The 24,420-nt window shown below is 36.7% G+C and overlaps 1 protein-coding gene across 5 annotated transcripts in view; it reads left to right on the forward strand.

Annotated features, from left to right (window-relative positions):
- The window catches only part of macrod2 (mono-ADP ribosylhydrolase 2), a 549,845-nt gene that overhangs the window by 7,237 nt on the left and 518,188 nt on the right, over window positions 1-24,420 (forward strand). The gene's annotated exons all lie outside the window — the stretch shown is intronic.

The raw sequence follows: 24,420 nt of genomic DNA on the forward strand, positions 1-24,420 counted from the left end.
TGTGCTTAATGTTTAATTTCAATCAAAGCTTCCAGCATATGAACTTGCTTTACTCAGTGTTGCTGTTTGGGCCTAGTGAAGCACCAGTTTGTTGTGTTTGGCTGCCCCCTAGTGCTCATATGTCTTTTCTCTTTACATACACACATGTCCGCGCGCGCACACACACACACTCAAAGCACTAGGGATCAATTTGTGTGAAGCTGATGCTGATTAATTAAATGGTGTGTTAATGTCTTGGAAAGGATTATGGCAGGAAGTATGGACGCGGTGCCAAAATATCACTATATGTGGGGAACTCGGGATGAAAGTTGAAAATATCGAGCCTGTAGAACATTTCCCAGATCAGTTTTATACAATAGTACAGAGGATTATAGTGCAGAGTACTGTGTGACAGGTATATGGGCCTTCTTAATTACTTCACATAAGATATAGCAGTGGCTGTCAGAGAGTTTAAGCGATACACAATCCACCATTTAATGCTAATGGAGTTAATTATCATTAGCTAGCTTGCTGAAATAACTGGCTGCTATTTCAGTAGTTAAAAAATTAGACATATTAAATGTCTTACGTGTTCAGCTAAGACTAACTCTGCATTACTCCTGAATCCTTTTCCATCTGTCCTTTGAATAATTTTCTGAGACTCATTTCAGATCTCACTCCCCGTCTTATCCTCTATGTTCAGCTTCATCTGATGATGACTCTGTGAAAGTAGTTGGACGGTTTTTTGTGTCTAAGCCTGGAGTGTGATGATATATGAGGTTTCTGTGCAAGGTTTTTGTGATGAGGCTATTACCGACTTTCCAGGGTGACTCTCAGCAGCTTAGGAGCAAAGTATTTTTTCTCCTTTAACTCAATAATTCTCATTAATGCATTTCATTTTTAACAAAAAAATCTTTAAGTATTGGGAAATGCATAGGAAGTGCATGCTAAGTGCAAACCATTTCTGTTTTTTTCCAATTTGCTCTGTGAAAAATCGACTTTTTTTATTTTTTTGATGTTCGTTCCTTGAACTTGTTCATGCCCTCACTGTTGACTGGACGAGTCATCACAGAGTGACGATTACTGTCCGTTGAGCTGTGACTGATTTCCTGGGTTGTACACTGTAATTGGCAGATCTCGCGAGTCAAAGCTAGCGATCATATCTGTTGTTAGTATTTAGAAGCAGATTCTATTTACAAGGTATCAGGGCAAGTGCTGGAGACATCTTTGCATAATAGATACCAGCTTGTCAAGCATTCATAGTGTTTTCTCTCATTCAAGAAGGTTGATGACTTGTTTTGGGTATGGATGAGCTTGTTATTTGCATATGCTGACTACGGAATATGTTCAGTTTCAGACATGGGTTATTGTCTCCCGTGAGGCTTCACATTATGCAGAGAATAACGACACCTCATTATTTACTCAGTACACATCAACGAAATATTGAAAAATGAATAGTGCAGACAGGTGAAGGAAATGATGATGTTTTTCAGATTTTGCATTTGGATGCAACACTTAGTAGGTAGTACTTTCTGTGAAGCTTTTTATAATCTTTAATAATGCCTCATGAAGCTCTAATCATGTGCTATTGCTAGGTAACGTGAAAGAGACCGTTACTTTTTTTATGCAAATGAAATGTGAAACAGATTCTTTATTTAAAAAAAAAAAACACGTACAGGCACATTTTTGAATTTGGCACCTACTTAAATATATAGTATTAATGTAACTGAGAAAAAGTCATTGACAGGTTTAAAGGTTCTTTCTGATCTTTATGACTGGCTCTGACAAAAGCTTTATGGAGAATCATTAAATATCTCAAATGTTGTTAAGTGCACTTAACATTTGTTAATGGGCTTGTTATCTTGGCTTAAGTTGGGAGTCGCCCTATATTTGATTGTGATTGGCAGAAGCACACTTTATATTGCAGTGGGCATGGTTTCTTAGGAAATAATTGTAATGACTCCAATAAATGCCAATGCCAGTGCCTCACCTGGAAAAAAGTGCCTGATCCAAAAGGGTCACAATCTTTCCATTATGGCATTCCTTTGTTGTGTGTTTATTACAATGTAATTCAATGTAATTCAGATTAAAAATGTGTCGTTATTTAATGAAGAAAAATGTCTCATCACTCGTATGGTGAAGCTTTCTATATGAAGATGTTTATTTAGCATTTTTGGAAGGAGTCTCCAGTGTCAGGGTTGCCATGGAAGAGTTTTCAGGACAGAGGGCTTTGTCTTTTCTGGTTTCTTGATAAAATGACACATGTTTTTGTCTTATCAACTTCACAAAAGAGAAAGAGAGAGGTTGGTGAGGGAATTCTGTAGTATTTGAGGAGCAGAAAACTTCAGAATGTGCTGTTAGAGGAAAATGATCAACTTTGGGGTGATAATGGCTATACGCTTGGCATCATTGATTTATTTTCCTTAAACAGCACACCTCATCGTGTTTTATTCCTTACATAATTATTCCTTACACGACTCCATGCCTTAGTGTACAAAGGTGTGAAATTCTGCGTTCATGATTTTTATACATAATTTTGTAGATTTGTTTAGTGAAGAAACTAGAATGTCCTTTTAAGCCAAAGTTGTGTTGGTGAAAGCCTGTACCCCACGAAGGCTGAGCTCAATAAGGAACAGATGGCAGAGAAAAATACTAAGCATTTTCTCCTTCAGCCCTTTTGAGGTTTGCAGATCATTCTGGCTGTTTACTTGCTTACTAATCCATAGCTCATCTGATGGATTTAAGTGCTCTTTGCCTAATTTTCTTTTCTTTTCTTTTCTTTTTTTTTTTTTTGAAAAACACTTTTCAATGAAGGCATGAAAAAAGTGAGCTTTTTATGCATTCATTTTATTTATCTTTTGCTCTCTCCTCTTTTTATTTCTGTCTCTCTGTCATTTCCTCTTTATGGCTGCGGAGATTTCTGTGCAATCCTAGTGTGTAACCCTGATGCACCTTGTTTTAGTTATTGCTGTTGGATCTAGCTTCGGTCAGGAGAGTAATTGGCTTATAGGCCCGAAAGTGCGAGGGATGTCACTGCACACGCAGATGGCCGGACGTTTTATCTATTGAAATCCAGGGGAGATCAGAGCAGTAATCACACTAAAGCAGCAAGACAATGGGGTAATATGATTAAGTGTTGAAACTGATTAGAGTTGTTAGAATGGGTTTAGAGTTGTTAGTCTGGCGCTTTTGAAGCCCCTTATATTCATAATCAGCTTCTTAGTTTAAGCTATAGTTTCTAGAGTAAATCAGATGCAAAGGAAACAAACTCTTAGAAAGCAAACATGGTTCCATCTTGCACAATAAAGTGTTCTTTGGTCCATCTGGGAGAGCCCTTATCCTGCATTCACACCAGCAGTGACAAAGCGGCCAGAATCCAATCATTTTTAGTGGCTCAGCTGTTAGATATGTGATAACGTTGAGCTTCATGCAAATGAGAAGATACATGGTGTGATGACTAACATTGGGAGTGAGGGATTTTCTCCTCTAATCTAAAACATTATATAGATTTTTTTACTTGTTCCTAGTCACAGCTCCTGAACCAGCTGGTAAAGCTTGACGTGCTTCTACAGACTTGTTTCTACAGAAGTGTTTTATTTCCCCAAATTAGAACGACACCATTTTTTTTTTACACAAAGTTTGCTCTTTGCAGCTTTTTGCAAACATGTTCAGTTCTTTCTGACACTGTAGACAGTGATCATATACAATATGGATTTCTGTATTTCTCTCCAGAATTGAAATTTCAGCAGAAATACACACAATTAGCAGCCAACACGTCATCCGCTTGGTCGACAGAAATAGTGCAGTTGTGAACCAGACTCTTTTCTGTTTCTTACAACCGTCATGAAATTGCAAATAAACCTTATTTTCCATCAGCTAACAGGTTGTCAGTCCTCAGCAGAGAGAAGACTGAATGACTGTATCTAACAAGTAACCTACTTGATCAGAGAACTTTTTTGATCAGTATGTAGAATAAGAACACAGGCTATACATGTGAACACATGAACATGTGGTTCTGTACAAAGCATTTACAGCATCCTTAGTAACTGCCTGGTCAGGGTCACCGTGGTTTAAATTAGGTTACTGCTCCAGGCATACTGGGAAATAGAACAAAGTAAATTTATTGGAAAATATCAGAAGCAGATGCATCCAACTCGAGTGATGTAGCTGAGGTTGAGGTTGAACTCTGAGAGCAAAAATTCACACACCATGTTGACTGTGCTGCCATTTCTACTTCTGTGTTTATTTCCTGTGTTTCTAGGGCAGTAGTGTTAGGGTTCATATTTAACTAAAACAATTTCCATTTAGGTCACGCCCACTTTGGGCTTAAATCCGAATACAGATATGGGTATTTGGAGCAGGTAAACAGATACAGATAATGTCATTGCATTATACTTGTAAATTCATAACGGTACAAAATATGTTGCCAGAATTTTCAAAAAATTTTTTATTTATTGCTCTTTTTTTCATAAGTGAAGATAAGTTTATTGCTTTGACTGACTTTGATTGTTCATTACACTAGTTTTGTTGTAATAAACACTGGTACCAGCAACTGCTATTCAGTTTCTTTGTGTGGGAAAAACATAAGTTTGTAATGATGCTTGGCAAATGTTTAACTCCATGTAAACCTCCAGTAAGGGCCTGGAGCAATCATCACAATGCAAATCACAGTCTCAAACAATATTGTTTTTCCCCCAAAATTCTTAGTAATCTCCAAATCTGGAATTTATTCAGAATGCTCACAGCACTCATTAAAACCCTGAGTGATTGTTGTAGGGAGATATTGCAGTAATGATTTATAAACTCTATATTATGCAGTCCTAAAGGGACGGAATTCATTTATTAATTCGAAACACATAGCACTAAGTCGGATGGCACATTACAGTCTGTGTATAGTCAAGTCTCAGGATCTTGTTTTCTCACATTTCCATTATTTTGACAACAATTAATTAGTTAGATTCCATTCTTGAAAAAAAACTTTTTATTAGACTGAAACTTTGAGTGCAAAGTTTGCATGTAGATTTTGTCATATTTTAAGATAATTATTTATTCATTTTTTTCCTTTTTGTAAGGATTGCCCTTAAAGGAATAGTTGTAAATATAAAAATGTAATGTTTTAATGTGGCCCTTGAGTGAGCAGGAAAGACGTAACTTTAGTACGTCCATTAATGTAATAAAACTGAAAGGACTCATGTAGTTCTTTTATTGGCAGTTGATAGTAAATTAACTCCGAAAAGCTATAGATAATAGTGAAGCTTATCAAGAAAGTAAGTTTAGTTTTACAGGTAGTACGAGACATAATGGCCATTATTGTCTACTCATTGTTAGGTATAATAATGTGAAAGTTTCTTATCTTTCCAATGTTTCCGTTATTTTAAAATGTAAAAAGACTTGTAAAGTTATCCAAGATATATTTGGCGCTTATTTTTACGTTTCCAAAGAAGCAATGAGGCTAACATAGGTAACAAGTAACAGTAGGCGTTTTCAAAAAGTTTTGTGTAAACAAAAAGCCCAAATCTCTATATATTTAATGAATACTTCAAATGTCTAGATATGTCATTTTTAAATTTTGACTTTGTAAAGCCATACCTCCAGTGTTCCCAGGATAATCTCTGGTTCCACTACGACCCTAATCAGGACAACGTGACTACTAAAGATGAATGAATAAATGGTCCACATAACTTTCAGCTTACTGATACAATTTCACCTTTCAGTTTTGTGAGTGGGGGCCTAAAGTGTCTAATATAATGTTACTATAATGTTACTGCTTGTAACTATACAGTGAAGTTTTGTTTTGTCATAGATTACAGGAAGTGTCCTAAACCACATCCGCCAGTCTGAAGAACTGGATGTGGTTTGAGGCAGATATTTACAGGAAAAAAGATGTAGGGGCTTTCAGTAGGGGCTTCCAGTTAGCCTTGTAGCTCTAGGCTAAAACTATATAAGCAGACACCAAACATGATCAGACATTTAGGGTGAAAATTATGCACATTTAAGGTTTTAAATGACAGAAACCAACATCCAGTGCATTGCACTTTCATTTTTGCCTTGCATTTTGTTTACTGAAAGAGTGGCATGTGTAAGGGAATTGTTCGTGAGTTTTCAGCAGCATTGATTCAGCAACTTGTATTTTAACATAGCTGTAGCCTTTGGTAATCCTTCAGACCCACAACATCTGTAGGGTGACTATTTTTAATCCTACACATAGAGGCTATGTGGGCTGGTGTTTGTACTCCACTGCTGTAGCTTTCATGCATGAGAAATGCTAGGCAGCATGAAATTAAATGGCAATGGCAAATTAATTCTGGGCAACTTCCCTGCACATGCTGAGAGAGGTTAGGATGCAGGCACGAAGAACTGGCTTTTAAATCACTCTATGGATGGCCAATTATTTTTGCATGGAAATAAATTTCTTGTCAGTCTCACTAATTGAAATAGCAAGTGATGTTGAAGCCATTCTAGGTGTGGAAATTTTTAATTGCACTCCCTTGCATGTTTTCACACAAGGCTGGCACTGTGTAAAGTAAACAGAAAAGGTGGAAAATATTTCACATGGTCTTACGTGGTAGGTACGCCAGGTAAGCAAGTTTTTTTTTTTAAACAGCTTTTCAAAAGAATCTGTCAGAAAAAAACATGAAAAAAATTACATGCTCCTACAAATCCTTTTTTGCTATTATAAACTTGTGTTATGTAATACACTCAATTTAGCAGCAGACGATTTGATAACTTCTAAATGGAGAGTTTTTTTCCCCTTGCCTCTCAGTGACAGAACAGAGGCCATATGCTGTAATGGTGACTAATGCACAGTCCACAAAGCTTAATGGAAAGCACTTAGCATCCATCTTTAAGCGATGATCGATGGATTCACTTTTCTAATTATCAGTGGAGAGAAAAAGAAATCTGAGGCCACGCCCCTTCCGCAAGACATATGTTGCTATTGGTTTAAAAAAGCACTGTATCTTCATCAGGCATTGAGCAACAAAAAGATAATTTCACACCAATTGTCACTTTAATTGCCATTAAACTATATATTTATATATATTTAATACTATTTAATACTAAATAAATAAAGTATATACTTATTTTATGCAATTACACATTTGATTTTATGTTTTGGCTTAGTTTACAGTAGCGATCACAGACTTAAAGAAAAAAATATAAAATAAATAAAATAAAGGAACATATGTCTGTACATTCTACTGAAAATTTTGCAAAAAGAAATTAAATGGCAATGGCAAATTGATTTTACAAAAAATAAACAGGCATGGAAAATTAATTTCATAATTAATCAGCAATGGAAATTTTATTTTTATCAAAATTAAAAAAGCAAAGACAAATTAATTTTATAAAATAATTTTACAATTACTTGGCAATGGCAAATTAACTTTACAAAATTGCATTTTGTAAATGTAGTAGTGCAGTACAATTTAGAAAATAAATCCTGTTAAGTGTTATCCTTGAAAATAAGTAAGAACAAAATGTAAAGACTAAACTTGATCTGAAAGTTGCATATTATTGTAGTAAATGAACACAATGTATTACGGTATTAATGTAGACTGACTGTTAAAGCCTTTGTAAATACTTTTTGAATAGTTGCTCTGAAATGTGCCTTATGTTCTGTGATGCAGATTTAATTTCTTAAAGGTATACACGGTACATTTTAGGGAAAACAATACCTTGGGACCAGGGGTTAAATGTATTGCTGCATCTGTTATGCACGTACATAGGAAATGTATAACAGAGATCGTGATGATAATGCTAGACCACACGTGTAGTACAACGTGTTTTCTCTTCCGTCCGCCATCATTGCTTAAAATCACTATTGAGTGTTGCATTTAGGACAACGTCAGACTTGCAGTGTGGTCTGGAGTTAGGGGTTAAGTAATTCGGCTTGTACAACTAAAAAGAAATGATCTGCTTGCGTTAATTGTATGAAAATCAATCTAACAATGTTGGCATAGAAAACTATGAGCATGCTTGATCCAAATGTGATTACCAGCTTTGAATAAGTCAATAAGCACTGTCGTGCTAGCCAAAAAGTATTAGCTAATTTGCTAATTTGGCAGTCATCCTTGGTGTTTTGAGTGAGAACACCAAGTTGGAATTAATCGACTTGATAAAAGTCATTCGTTGCTTTAATATTCTGTTAATTTAATAAACTGTTATTAATTGTTTGTTCGTAAATGTTCACATCTCTGTATGAGCGAGAAACATTGCCCAGGCTTTTTGGGCCGTGGCACTTGCTAAGCATTGCTTGCTAGCTTGGTAGCAATTAATGAGTCTAATAAGCTAGTAAACATTGCTAATTGAAACAATTAAAAGTACAAGCTTTATGGTAGGTAGCCATAATTAGATGTTTCCATTGAACACTTAATTTCCTGGATGATGGGTACAGCACATTCATTGCTACGCTCTGGCAGTTTTTTTTTTCTACTACGTCTGAAAATTTAAGGCTACTGCACCTTTCAGTGTGTATTTCTTATATTGCATCAGCTTCATTTTCCTAGCGAATGTTTGTGAATGACAGCTTGTCTGCACATTTATACTGTACCGTATACAGTATGCTAGTGAAAATGACTTGCTGTTATAGGAAAATAATAAATAATGGGGTGGTGGTGTTCTTTACCAGCAGATTATTTTCCTGTAACAGCCTGTCCTGAAGGTTTTTTTGAATTCCTCTTCTACGACAGTAATCTGCCAAAGCTAAAAAAATTTTTTATTTATTAAAGAACAAGCACAGTGTGTCCCTTTAAAGTTGAAAGGAAAAAGCAAGCATGTTGTACTAATGCCTGGTTCAATAAATAGCCATAACATGTTTCTGTTCTCCAGTCGATAGCGATTTATAAGCCACTTGTGGGGGAAACTCAGTCTTGATAAACACAATTTATGTGTAGTGTGCTACAGGCGAGTTCAGAGTTCATTCAGCATCCATTTCAGTCATGTAGTCATTATTCGTTTACTAATAGAGAATGTTATATTCAGTAGATGCATCGGACAAATATGTTTGTCTCTTTTTACTGAAAGCAGCTATTTAGGTCAATTTAAATTTCACTCACGCTGTAGTTTTCTGACGTTGGTTCTCCCTTTTTATTTCTGTAGACTCCTAATGCACCCGAGGTCATGTGGTAGAACCTTTATGATCACAAAGAGGAATAATGCAAAGGCTGCAGAATTAACACAGAAACACACATTGAGATTGTGATTCTAATAAGATTTTTTTGTGCAGCTCGGCTTGCTTTTTTTTTTTTTTTTTGAACTGTGAGACATTTAAAAAAAAAAAAAAAAAGAAGAGATGTAGAGGAAAGCATAATGTGCCTGTGCTGTCTCAAATGGATGTGTGGGCGAAAAGAACAATGAGTCACATTTAGGTCCTGAAAGCGGCGTGTGTGCGTGTGTGTCTGTACGTGTGTGTCCATCTCCTCCACAATTATCTGTTTATGCCACCCACTGATGGATGAAAGTCAAATGAATCTTTTTTTGGACCCCAAACTTGAGACACATACGCTTTTGCTGTAAATATTCAGGACTAGCTTGTGGCCTCAAGGAGGCAGTGTGCATCCACGGCAAACTTTACACTGAGCCACAAACTCAGGTTTTTACTTTCAAGCTGTCGGGGGCATCGAAGCCAACCGTCATGCTGCTATCGTTGTTAATTTTTGTTGATGAATTAATGATTTTTTATTTTTTTTGCTTAAGATGATAATTGAAGAGCTGTTTAAAATTCACAGGTTGTACTGGTTGTATTGCATGTCCCTTGTCTGGTTCTAATAGGAAGCTGTATGTCCTGTTTAGCTGTAATGTAGTAAGAGTAATTTTGTAGATGGGATGATGAGTTTTAAAGAGAAAATGCTAGTGGAGCGAAATTTTCAGGGGGATAAAAAACAGTAGAAGAAAAATGAAGAATTGTGAAAAAAGAAAAAATGATGTCCCTGTCTGTACTGTGAAATTAGCCATGAGTACTGTACCTGATCTGGTTATGTGATAGTTGAGAACTATCTGGTTTTTAAACTGATTTTGAAAAAGATCTTTTTGAATTCTTTCATTTTAGTTCAGGGTGTGCAATTGAATAGTGAAAATGTCAGAGGAAACCATTTCCTCACATTAAGGTCATTTTTTTCTGACCTTGTTTACCCACAGAGTTCAGTGCATTTGGTGTTTGGAGTGTGAAACCTGTTTTCAAATGATGGATCCCTGGTCCTCTTGAAAATGGTGGTCTGGGGCTGGCTATCTGTGATCTCTGCCGTATGCTGAGTAACGTGTTTCCGTCAACTTGTCATGTAACCTCCTATTATAAGTTTCAGAAGAGTTTCGGGAAAGAGTTGTCATGATGGTATGAGGAAAACAGAACACCTCATTGAAGTATGAAACCACACTTTCATAGGACTGGAGCACTGTAATTAGCTCACCTTTGTGGTACGAGTGCTTGCACTGAGATCATCATGAAAAACACACTCTTTGTTTGCAGGTATTCCTGCACGATGACATGTTTTGCATCCAAAAAGCACTGTACTTCACAGCTTGAGTGTTGGTACCAAAGGAAAGTAATAAAAAACAGCAAATGGGCGAACCTTGCGCCTAACGTGCAAACCTGCACGCACAAAAGTGATGTATGGAATTGCGCAATCGGTCCATGGATCGGAAGGAATATCTATGTTGAAAGCAAACCTGTGAGCCCTGCACCCAAGTGAGTCAGAAATCGTTCTGGATGTGGATGCAAGTGTGGAAAAAGTAGCGTCAAGCAAACTCCCTGCCCTTCTTTCTTCCTTGAATTTTGGTAGCTGCTTTTTCAAAATGGAAGCTTTCACTAAAGCCTGCTCCTAAACCACATCCATCCAGAGATAAAGTAAAGTAAAAGAGACCTAGAAAAAATGCTTACGAGCTGCTAGTTTGCAAGTGTATAGTGGCACTGTTTTTCATATCAGCTCTTCTGAGCATTCTGATTGCAGGCAATAACTATTCCAGATACAAAAGATATAAAAAGTCTACACACTCCTGTTAAAATGGCAGGTTTTTGTGATGTAAAAAAATTGAACCAAGATAAATCATATAAGTCAGAACTTTTCCCACCTTCAATGTGAAATTGCAAATAAAGTAAAAACAATCAGAAACTTTTTAGGGAAAAAAGGAAACATTTTTTTGAATAACCTAGTTGCATAAATATGTACACCCCTAAACTCATACTTTGTTGAAGCACCTTTTGACTTAATTGCATCACTCTGTCTTTTTGGGTAAGAGTCTATCAGCGTGGCACCTCTTGACTTGGCAATATTTTCTCACTCTTTCTGGCAAATATATTCTACATCAATCAAAATTGTGAGGGCATCTCCTGTGCACAGCCCGCGTCAGGTCACCCCACAGTTTTTTAGCTGGATTCAGATCTGGGCTTTGGCTAGGCCATTAAAAATCATTGATGATCTTTTGGTTAAGCCATTCCTTTGTTGATTTGGATGTATGCTTTGGGTCATTGTCGTGCTGAAAGGAAAAATTCCTTTTCATCTTCACCTTACTAGCAGACACCTGAATGTTTTGCACTAAAATCGAATGGTATTTGTAACTATTCATGATTCCCTCCACCTTGATAAAAGCCCCAGTTCTGGCTGAAGAAAAGCAGCCCTAAAGTATGATGCTGCCACCACCATGCTTCACCTTCGGTATAGTATCCTTTTGGTGATGTGCTTTTTTTGTGCCAACCTAATTCCAGGTTTTGGAATTGTGGAATTATTATACGTCTTGGAATTGGTTTCATCATACCATAACACATCTTGCCACCTGGTTTGGGGTGATTTAGTTGGGCTTGGATGTTTTTTGTGAGAAAGGGCTTCTGTCTAGCTACTCTACTCCACAGCCCAGTCATGTGAAGAATACGAGAGATTATTGTCACATGCAGAGAGGAATCAGTACTTGTCAGATATTCCTGCAGCTCCTTTAATGTTACTGTAGGTCTCTTGGCAGTCTCCCTGGTAAGTTTTTGTCTTGTCCTTTTATAAATTTTGGAGGGAAGTCATGTTTTTGTAATGTCACTTTGGAAATTCTTTTATACCACTCTCCTGATCGATACACTTCGACACGTGAGATACCATACATGTTTCGTAAGTTCTTTGCGGACCATGGATTCAGCAGTCAGATGAAACCAAGAAGATGTGAAGAAAATTCTACAGAAACAGCTGGTCTTTATTTGGGGTTAATCAGAGTAATTTCATTGATAACAGCTGTATGATAATTACTTTTGAACACAGCCACATTCCCAATTATGAAAGAGTGTGCACACTTATGCAACCAGATTATTGCAACTTTTTTAATTTTTCCTATTTCTCCCTAAAATGTTTCTGATTGTTTTTCACTTAATTTTTATACATTGTAATTTCACATTGAGGATGGAAAAAGTTCTGACATGATTTATGTTTAATTAAATTTTTTTTCATCACAAAAAACCTGCCATTTGAGCAGGGGTGTGTAGACTTTTTATATCCACTGTAGATGGAATCTGAAAGCCATGCACTTTTACTGCAGAAGGTCATATTCTTGGTAGAGGACAGTTTACTTTCTCAGAAAATCTCTTAATGCACTCCAATTGGAAATGTCGGGTATGCCTTCCGGTGATGCTTACGAGTATGGGACAAAATTGAATTTTCTTTCTCCCCAAAGTGAACGTTTTTCTGAAATTAGCACATTGTGCCACAGAGAAGCGTACACATATGTACGCATGTACAGAATTCGTCCATGTCTAACCTTGCAGTTCTTGCCTTTGTAATGGTTTAGTTGAGATCTTTTAAAAAGGCTGCCTTTCTGTAGTGTTTTTGAAGTTTTTTTTTTCCTTCCTACAAAAGAGCCCTTTAAAGTCGAAGCCCTGTAGGCAATAAATAAAAGCACAGTGTTTTTTGAAGTGAACTTTAATTAGCAGTCCATAATTATAAAACTTTCGCTTGTTTAAGCAGCTCATTATTGAAATGTAGAAGTGTTATTTAAATTGAAATGTAGAATAGATTGTGTGTGCTCGTTTACAACCTAATCTCAGAATCTAATGTGTAATTACTCGCAAGATGGTTGCCTAAGCAAATTGCTGTTTCTTTTATTCCAGCACTGTCTTTGATTATACATGGAAACTGATGTCTAAGAAGTGTAAGTATATAATAGACCCGATTTACCAGAATGAACTTTTAATTGTAATTGCATGTTGATGTCATTTGGCTGAAGATCCATTGCATTGGCCACCAGACTAACTCAATCTCCAGGTCAGCACATTTTACTGTAAATTTAAAAAAAAAATTCATTTATTTATTTATTTATTAAAAGCTCTCACTCATGTGCTTGAGGTTCACATTATGCAATGAGGCCTAAGCACAGCTGTATAAAAACATATTTGAGAACACACATTGCTCTCTACTAAACAGTAACATGTGTCCTTGGCGCTCCATTGGCTTTGCAGATGAAACTGCTGACGTTGGTAGTTTTGAGATAGCAAAGAAGCATATAGAGCTTTTTGATATAGTAGTGTTCATAAGAGGCACATGGTGGCCTGGCATATTGACAGGATCACAGTATATGAATGTGAACTTTCACTTCAGCATGCCGATGTTCCTCAGAGAGCACTGGAGCTGGGTAGAGGTCTACACTTATGCTAAATTTCTCCTCAGTTTCATCATTGGCATTTAAAAAGACTGTGCTTGAGAGAGCAGAAAGGGTGTACCAATTTCCACCAGTTTGGATATGCTAAACATGAAGGATTTTTTATTTTGATAAGGCTGTTGAAGGTTTATTACGAGTAACACAAGGTAGTTTCTGTGAAGGCTTAAGCATACATGGCCGTTAGATCTGTACTTGGTCTGTGCCAGTCATGAAAATTATTGTTTGCAGTTGCAGTTATAGCTTAATGGTCTCTTGAAACTCCTATAATATTTGTGCTGTTAAAGTTTATTTCACCTGGTAGCACAGAGGCACAACACTGCATTTTAACCCGGCATTGGAGCCATTCAGAGAAGTATTTTCAGCGTTGTGTTACCTGATTTGTTAACTCCTTTGTGAAGCGTTCCAGAAATCAAAATTGCATAATTCCCCACATCATTACACCACCACCAGCCTAAACTGTTGACACAAGGCAGATTGGGTCCATGAATTCATGCAGGATGAGATGATTTGGCTGAGAGTAGAACAATTTTAATACACTATGCTCTACAATAGAACATCTGCTATGTTGCTAGATTGGTAGCCAGATTGCCTTCTATATATGGAAGTAGTTTAAGAGTTAAACCATAGAATACTTTGAAAGCTGCAGCCTCAGGCAAACTGGATTTGAGACCTTCAGGCTTTTGTGGTAGAATTGCATGGCCCATGCCAAGATGAAATGGTTGAATAAGTAACTTAAAAAAGCTCCTACAAATGAGGACTGTGAAAACCAGTGAATGTATTTAATAGAATTAAACACAAGTTCCTTATGTTGAAGCAGAATGAATCTAATTCCCTCTCCACTGCAAGGAAAAGAAGACACACTCGTCTATGCCTGCCAATTTGGATTTATATTACATATCATTTATATTAAGCATTATGACTATTGGGAGATAGCAAATTAGAAAACAGATTCTAAACCTCAAGCTATACATGACATATATAAACAGTGTGAAATGTGATAGCAATAGTATTTATCTGAAATATGACATTAAGCAATGAGTCATTTGCTATGGATGAGTAATAATAAAAAGAAGCATCATTATTTCATTAATAACTAGGACTTGTTCTGAACCTCATCAGACAAAATAAATCCCACTAATAGCCTCTGCTGTTGCAGTCATGCTCATTTTGTCTTTGTTTACTGTGCAAATCAGGTGGAAAATTTAAAAGTCTAATGAAAGTCTGCGCTTGATTAGAGTAAAGTCGCCTCAAGCCCGGGGTAGCATAAAACAAACTCAGAGTTATGTCATATGTTGTTATTTAAAACAGATTTTTTCCCCCCTATAGTTTATCTTCAACTGATTTTAATCAACACTGTATGTTATGAATACTTATAGTTAAATTTAAAACCGCTTCTTTTAGTGGTCCTTACCTGTTATTATGAATTATTTTTGGATCATTGCCCCTGCCATTCTCTCGGCTGTGTTCTGAATAACCGAATGTGATCTTTTCTTAGTTCTCTCCCTCTCTCTCTCTCTCTCTCTCCCTGCTTTATTCCAGCAAGCAGCCAAGCTCTCCATTTCTTCTTTTTCAGTTTTTCACGAGTCCAGCAAACAGGTGTTGAATTGAATTGAAAGATTGCCATTTGCCATTTAACCTGTGCGAGAGAGAAGAAAGGCAGAAATTGGCGTAGATCCTGCTACTCCTGCAAACAGGAACACTAAGAGGTCCCTGTGCCTTGTAGGAGTGTTTTTATAAAGTGTATTTATAGCACCGTTTTCAGAACTGCGCCAAGACTAGCAAAAAGTAGGAGGCACAGTAATGACAGCGAAGGGAGCCGGGCTCAATTTCAGTCTCCTTTAAGGACACGTTAATTGCACTGCTTGTACAGTCAACTGAGAATGGAATGTTGGTAGGGGAAGGCAATTATGGCACCTGCATGCCGCAAATAAAAAAATCACAGGAGATCAAATGAGTTAATTTAGATTCATATAATGTTATTTCAAGGAGAAATGTTGCCTACAAAGGCACTAAAATTAAATCTTCTTCTGACGATGCGAAACCCTGAACAATTACCAAAGGACGAAACAACATACACTAATATACAATACAGATTGAAAGTTTTTCAGCAACACTTGATTAAAAAAAAATCCAGAAATGATCTTTTTAAAGAGCTTGTTAACAGAGAACAAAATGCAGCATTAGTTTATAAATAAGTGATCATTTGTTTTTGCATTTTGATTTATTGTGTTATTACTAATCATATAGACCTGGGTTTCACACTCAGAAGCTTAGTAAACATGTGCCACTTTTAAGGAATTGGTTTCCCTGACATTTTAAAAAATGAGTGAGTAGTTGAACACATGCTCTACAAGCAGATGTTTTCATAATTGTGTCCCAAATGCTGCTGATTGCAGTTGGACCTTATGAAAGTGATGGAGCATCGATGTGTTGTGCCCTGATTTTGAAACAAGCTGCATGGAAACCAGATGTGTAGATATATTTTATCTATAATTAATTCATCATTTAATCCAAATGTATTATTGACAAGTCCCAAGGCCAAGACTGAAAAGAAACAGTTTTTTCAGTGCTAGAAACATGCCTACTGTATGCTTCACATACTTACTGAATTTACTAAGTATTTTATAAGATCGATGTATGTGCTTTATGTGTGCTAAAAGATCTGCCAAAAAATTTGCCAACTTCTGCTAATGGACGTTTAGTCAACGCGTTAGTGTGCCACATTTTTCTGTAAGTCATTATAATTCCCAAATTCTTTTGTACACGACTACCTAGGAATTTTTAAATCTATTTTTTCATACCAAATGTTGTTGTTGTTGTTGTTCTTTCGGCTGCTCCCATTAGGGGTCGCCACAGCGGATCATTGATCCGTATGTTTGATTTAGCATAGGGTTTATGCCGGATGCCATTCCTGTCAGTACAGTCCCATTTTATCCGGGTTGGGACCGGCACTGAGAGCATACTCCCTGTGGCTGGGGTGGTTCCCTGCCCCGGCGGTGAGAACGCGGCATCTGTTTTTTCATACGAGTAATATATATTTTTAAATATCAATATAGGTGCTTTCTTGTTAACTCACTGGTGTTAAATCTTTATTGTTGGTCTCCAATCAAATTATACTAAATGAAAGACCCTGTCTTGATTCGACTCATCATTCTTTGATGAAATCATTTTGTTTGGCTTAAATTTGACTTTTTAAAAAAGTTTTTCTTTGCCTAATGTTTTGGCATGTTGTACACATCTCTGTTAGCTTTGGAGTTTATGCTGCGTTCTTTCCTCCTAGACGATTTTGCAGTGTTATGACATTGGATAGGATTAAAATAAGTACTCAAGGTCGAGTCCACTAAGGGATATCTGTTTACCTATTTTAAAGGAAGAACACTACATAGCTGATGTGGCAATGATCTCTGGATCATGTGTTATTGTGCTATTGAAAGACATGCGTCCTCCCTCACACTGAGGTTTCTGGCAGGTTTTATCAAGGACAGGTTGGTATTGCGTACCACTTATTTTCCAATCAATTCGGACAAGATTGCCAGTCCCTGCTGCTGAAATGCATTCTCACAGCTACAACCTGCACACTTTTTGCAGATGGTGTGATCTCATTAGTGTACAGTGTTTGATTTGCCCTAATGTGGTGTGCTCTATAGTTATAAAGCTAAATACTTTAATGCCATTGGTCCATCCTGTCTGTCTGTCAGTCTGTCTGTCTGTCTGTCTGTCTATCATAATCATGCCTATCAATTTTCAATTTGGTGATCTGTTTATTGATCTGTTTGGTAGAGAATTTAGCGTTTTTTCCACATCTAATCCTAAAGAAAGCCTGAATTTCAACACCAAACTGACTAAACTGTGAATCAAATAACGCAGAAAGTTTCTGATTGTAGTTACTTACAGTCTTTGACCTGTTGTGATTTGAGTAGGGTGAAGGAGAGTTCCAACAGTGAGAGTGTAGAGAGGTATTACTGCCTCTCTTCTCCTTCTGCTTCCTTTCCTTGTCGTGTCTTTGGGCATTTTCAGTGCAATTCGTAGTTCCAGTTTTTTTTTTTAAGCCAACTTGAGACATGACTGTAACAGTAATAGTGATGACAGTAAAAGTATCTGCATCATTTATGTGTGCAGCAAAGCCATTGTTCAAGTCCAACGGGGAAGAAATGCTTGGATTACAGGCTCATCCATAAAAACGAGATTAAAAATCTCCATGATGACTGAATTAAGATGATTTTAATTTCAGCTTGTTGTTGACAGTTTGACAGTAAAATGAAAAAAAAAATTTATTTTAGCACGTAAGGGCATTATCAATGTACATAAAGCCTCCATGAAGTCCACAATCTTTTATTATTATTATTATTATTATTATTATTATTATTGTTGTTATTATACATACTAATACTGTATTTGTGTAAAAATTGTGTTGGTGTGTATCTGGAGACATGCTGGTGGACATTGGTGGGGGAAAAAAACAGCACAATACTTCTTTTGACTATTATGAAGCACTAATAAACTAGACTTTTTTATTTTTGTTTGTTTGGAGTTATATGTGTGTGAGACAGTACAGGTAACCAATCAGAAGCAAAGAGTGCTGCTAATACTGTGTCTAAAAACAGTTCATTCTTGTTGGTACCAAACATTGTGCATTTTGGGCAGTGGGGGAAAAAAACATTCCAGACCCTCTTATCAAGAGCACTCTACTCTGATACTGACAGCAAGATCATTACGTAGAAAAGACAGAGGTAGCTTTGAATGTGTGTGAGGGTCTCAGTGTTGCCAGTGGCTAGTGGGATGTAGGTTTGGCTACGTAACTGCAGCTGGCGCTGAGATGCATTAGTTCGAAATAGGAAGCAACTTAAAATCAAAGGGAAAGGAGCTCAAATAAATGTACCTTGACAGTAAGCAGGCACAGCCAGATGGTTGTCACATCAGTCTTTCTCCAAATTCATAGAATGCTGGCTTGCAGTAGGTTCTTTCCTCTTTTTTAATACTTTGGCATGTACTACATGGGTTCTGGGTTTTGGCAGCAGCACCATGCAGCGCTTTAGATATTTTAAATCAAGAAACCACTTAGAAGTTCAAGGAGACATCGCACTTGAATACCTGCGTGTGGTAAGTGCGTTTTATTCTCTAATGTTCACCATCAAAGCATTATGGAACTTGTCTGGGCTTAAATTCATTAACACTGGGAATTTAAAGGTTATTTTTATGTCTTCATTGGCGTGTAACACAATTCTGCTATCTCTATGTGTATCTGATTAGTGCTCCAAATATCTGTACATCTATTCCCCTAATCTAATACATCTAATATCAAATACAACTAGTCCCCCTAACACTGGAAAAAAACTATTTGCAAAACATAACTTTATTAAACCTGTGAACTTCCTCAGTTCCTCGCCCTCAGCTACATCACTTGAGTTTATAATTGGTTTGTTATTGGTCTTTCTGGTGAGCTTTCTATCTAATGTGACTCAGTAAGCTGGTTAAGTATCTTTGACAATAACAGTGCCTGCCCCAATTCAGGGAACTATTGATTATAGTTGACAGAAATAGTCACCTAATAATATTTTACAAGATCTACTTTTGTTTCTGGGTTTGGTACATTCCAGAAAGATCAGAAAAATTCACTGGACACACTATCAAAATCTAATACGATCGTGGGATGCGGTGCTGTCGCTAGTGAAAATGGAATCCTTTAAGGAGCAATAGTCTTTTTTTTTTTCAAACAGTCTTTTTTTTTTCTTACTTGTACAGTTAACCTGGGAGATATATAAAATATAAGCACAAGTGTATTAAGTAGCTGATAAACCCTGTTGGGAATACTGACTTACAGTCCGGAATGACTGTTTGTATTTGGATGTGCACCCTGTCCGTCATTTTATAGAGACTCTACTCTACAGGCCAATGTAGATCCAGGGGGCGGAGCTTTGTGAAGATGGGCATGAATTGGGGATGGGGGAGAGGGTGTTTGTTCAAGGAGGAAAAAGAAACCCAATGTCAAATCCACCTACTTAACTGTTAGAGACCTAATCATGGAAAAAAAAGACTAATCTTAGTGAATGCAACTTTAAGCGGAATTTTATTATAATGCCCCTAATATTTTAAAAAATGTATTCGATTATTAGTTTTTTTGGAGACCCCAGTAGAGACATGCCGTCCCTGCTCACAGCCTGTGGTCTGCGTGGGCTATATGGAGCGGTGGCTCTATAAATAAAACCATATTTCTTTTGGGGCAAGTTTATATAGAGATATGTTTGGTTAGAAATATGGTTTTATCTGTTACCCATTTTTCACTACCGACCTATAAACGATCTGTTGCTTCTGTTGAACATTGCTTATCCTTCTGAAGAGGGACAGTTTAGAGTATTTTCAATAGTGCCTGTTAAAAAAACCACTCTCATCACTCTCTCTCCTGAGGCTCATCAGTGTTGAGGTGAGAGCTGCAGAGTGAGACCTGCTGTCTTTGTCAATATGGTGGCTGTCACGGCTGTAGATCGCAGTGTGTCACTTGACCTGCTGTTCAGTCATGTTGACTGGTTAAAAAAAAGCAAAGGCAGAAAAGTGAGAGGAGAACAACATGTCAGATCCTAAAACATTAATCACAGATTGCTTTAATGTGTCCTGTACGGTTAGCCAATGCCAAGACAGGCAAAAGATCCTCTTTTATAGTCTCTCTGTTTTCTCATTATTTGTTGCAGAGCTACAGCACAGTCTTGAGCTGGGTGTTTTGACTACCGCTTACTGTTTCAGACAGGAGCCAGAAAACACTCTGGCTGAATTGAACAGAAAAGCAAGGAATCATGACGGAAAAGTGGTGGAAATGGTGTGTGGTCCCTGTCAAATAGTAGTGAAAAGCATACTTGTAGGCATGATGTAGTGAAATCAAATTATAGCCCGTTTACTATGATATTGATAGATTAAACTATTTTTGCTCTGACTTTAGGCACCTCTTGTTAAAAGTGATAAATTTTGTAAATTTTGTAAGCGTTCTGAATTTTTTAAGCATTTTATTTAATAGTTATTTAGTAGTCATCTTTAGATGCCATGATTTTTATCACTACAGTTTGGAAAATACCCCTCTTCACATGCAATATTTACACTGTGTATTGACAAAGCTAACACATTTTTTAAAACAAGTATACAAAATTGTTAAAGTTTTTTTTTTTTTTTTTAAATAAATGACCCTGGGTATAATGTGCATACAATGTTTGCCTTGAAATGCTGTCCACATTTGATCACCTAGATCGCACAGTATGCAACCTGAAGGTCAAATCTAAATAATCAAATTCAGCTGAATAGATTCTAATATATTATTCCATTATATTTTGTATTAGAAAGTACTTGTATAATATGTAATGGCTGATTGATTATTCTAGAGATTGCAGTGTATAAATTGCACGGAGATCAGCTGATTTGCACAGCCTCTGCATTCGTCATTGTCGTGTTTGTGGAATAGCCTTGGCTTTGTGGTAGAACTTATCTTGCCTAAAAGATTTCTTAAATGCTTTGCTCTCATTGAAACTGCATGAAAAATTTTGGAAGACATTTTGCTAAAAAGTGTTAATTTCCCCTATGTATGGAGATTTTGGGACACCCTGTAGGTGCTTAGATATTCTGTAGCTCAAACTTTGCTGCTGGATGTGCATCATAGTGTCATAGGTTTTGTTCAAACTTTTTAGCGTTTCTACAAATGGAGATTCAGCAAACTATATTCTAGAAACTTTGCGTCTTTTGATATACTTAAGGAAGTACATTTAGTAACTCAATTAGGTGTTGTACTGTTTCTGCTGATTCACCTGATTCTCAGGATTTGCAGGATCTGTGAATATTTCAGTTAGTGGTACAGTGGTACTTTGGATCTTTGGGTAGAACTACCACCAGTAACAGAGGGGAATGTAATGTAAATCTTAGAAATAGATACATTTAACATTCTTTTGCTAGTTTACTGCTCAAACAATGAAAACGTAAAAAAAACAAAAAAAAAAACAAAAACAAAACAAGCAGAAGTTGCATACCTCATCCTTGGTGCACTTTGACATGTTTCAGATAAAGTCAATTGTTACGACTACGTCAAGGCTGATGCAACTGTGTGACACAGTCTTTTAGGAAGTCAACTTCACAGACTTTCTAAAATCCGTGTTATGTAATCAATACTTTTGTCTGAGCCTGATTTCAGGCATAGGAATTAAATAGATTAAATAGTTAAATAGATATGGCACGACTGCAAAATTTGCATATATGTTTTTTCAATATCTTCCATATGACAGGCCATCAATCATGATTTTCATAATTGTTCCTAACATATGTTTGGTTCAGCACTAAGCCATTTATGAATTTCCATTGAATGAAACTCCAGCTCGCATCAGTGCTGTCTCTTTTTACACAAGGACATTACAAGATGACGTGACAGATGAGAAATACTAGAGCGATATAGAAGCAAAATCAACTTGACCCGCTTTCAGCCAGATTTCAGGCCAGCTTCCACTTACCTATTCATGTATTCTTTGTCAGAGCTTTAATAAAGGTTGCCTCTTTTTCGCTGTCTCTCTCTCAGGCTTTATTTTTTATATAACATAGAACTTTGCTTGTCTGGTGCATATGACTCACATTTGGGGAAGAGATGATTAGGTGGGGTGAGAGAAAGTCTGTTGGCACACCATGTGCTTTTAGCCTTGTTCTTCAGTAACTGGGTTCCAGAAACGCGATAGAGGGTCCTTGAAAAAAACAGACACATGGGTATTAATCTTCATGAAAAGACAACAGACCCGTGTCCTGCCTCATTCTAAAAATGGTAGATGAGGGAACATTGTGAGGTGAAATACACTTAGGGCAATATACGTAACATACCATATGTTTGTTCTCAGACTAAAACCAGAGTAAACTTATCTGCATGGTGTATGTGTAAGGAGTGACATTTTAACACCTTAGAAGAGAAGATTGTACTAGAAAATCTAGTCAATCATTATTGATTTTTAGCAGTAGAATAAAAGAGGGTCTGTGCTATCACAATCGCTATTTACAAAGAAACATTGTTTCAAATATTTGTTTAATTTCAGCCATTTCTTCCATTTCACCACAAGTGGCTTGTTGCTATGCAACAAAGTAACTATATTGTTTTTTGATGAAAAACACATTTTAACAAGCATGTAAACTAGCGGCTAGAAGTTTCATTAGCTAGCTCCTCAGAATAATGACTAATACAGTTGCCATGCTTGTTGGAAAAGGCCAACTGCTTTATATGTATTCTTTGAACGCTGTATTAACTTATTCAAATTAAACATATAGACGTTGTGAACAGCTCAATCTTTGCACTCAGCTTTTGTATAAACTTGCTGCAGGTTCCCTCACAATATCATTTTTCCTATACATTAAATAAATGTATTAAAAATAGTACCACAGAAGATGGTAAATGACAAATTTTGTTATTTGTGTAATTTGTAAATTGTGTAATTGGGTAAATTGTGGCCGTAAAGGGATGAATGTGATTAGCAACAATACTCAGGATAGGTTGTGGCATTTAAATGATGTTCAGTTGGTATTATGTAGCCTCAGATTCTGTTCTTGGCTGACAAGAGTGGAACCCAGTGTGGTTTTCTGCTGTTGTAGCCCAAGGTTTGGCATGTTATGCTTTCTGAGATGCTTTTTTAGTTCACAGTGGTTGTAAAGAGTGGTTATTTGAGTTGCCGTAACCTAGCTGTCAGCTTAAACCAGCCTGGCCATTTTTTAATTTGTCCAAATATGGTTAACAATGTGAAACAGCTTGGAGTGAAGCCACCATTACTGTTACGTAGTTCCCTGTTGTCAGTGAAAATATAAATTAGGTGAATGTCTGTATCACAAAGAACATGTTTCAACCTACCAGACTGTTTGATTGAAACTAATTATTGTTATTATCTATTATTATCTATTATCCATCTATTGTTACTATGTTATTGCTAGTGGTGAATATGTAAGTGCTCACCCTGTAATTTTGCACCAAAAAAGAAGGCTCGATGAGCAGCATACACAATTTGGGTACCTTATACAGGAACTTTTAACATGGCCTCGGGCTTCCGAACTTTCAAGCTGATGCCTCAGGCTTAGACAAAAGGAAATTCTTAAAGGTTGAGTTTCTTCTTTGTCCCTCTTGACCTTTCATATCAGTAAACTTAACCTTTAAAGAGGGCAAGTTAAATCAGCACTTATAAAGACAGACAAGCACTATTTTGTCTCATGTCACACTAGTAGTAGTTTTAACCTCATGCACACACACACACCCACACACTTACTCCTTTGTTTAATCTATTGAATGAATGTCGAAAAAGACATTTTTATGATGCTAGAGGTCGTCCTGAAGTATGGAGTTATATTTGACTACTGGATATGAAGCAGGCATGGCTGTTATTGAGAGATTTTGAGTTGTAATAGATGATTCTGATGTATAAGAAGCCACTGACATGCTCACCTCATTATTTCATGATGACAAACATGCTCAAGGATTTGGACAGATTGCTCTTTAGATTTGTAGAAGATGACCTGTGCTTATATTTCTGTCTGGAATATCATTAATGGTTCACATATGGGCTCAAAGGAAGCTGTGTATTTACTGTTCAATGTATTTATGTAATTGTAGCCCTTGTTCTCCTCTTGCACGCTCCTTTTTTCAAGCACCCAGAAGGTTGCTCCAGAAGGTTTCACTTTTAGGCATGAGAGCTTAGATCTGGCTTTAATTATGAACGCGCTCTGATTGTAATTAGCGGTTAACAGCAAACGTTACCCCATGATTGCATTGTTTTCTTTTAAACAAAGGAAAGACTGATGGAATTTCATTTAATAGCATGCAGTTTT

This window comes from Pangasianodon hypophthalmus, chromosome 3 (genome assembly GCF_027358585.1).
Source record: "Pangasianodon hypophthalmus isolate fPanHyp1 chromosome 3, fPanHyp1.pri, whole genome shotgun sequence".
Classification (NCBI taxonomy): Eukaryota; Metazoa; Chordata; class Actinopteri; order Siluriformes; family Pangasiidae; genus Pangasianodon; species Pangasianodon hypophthalmus.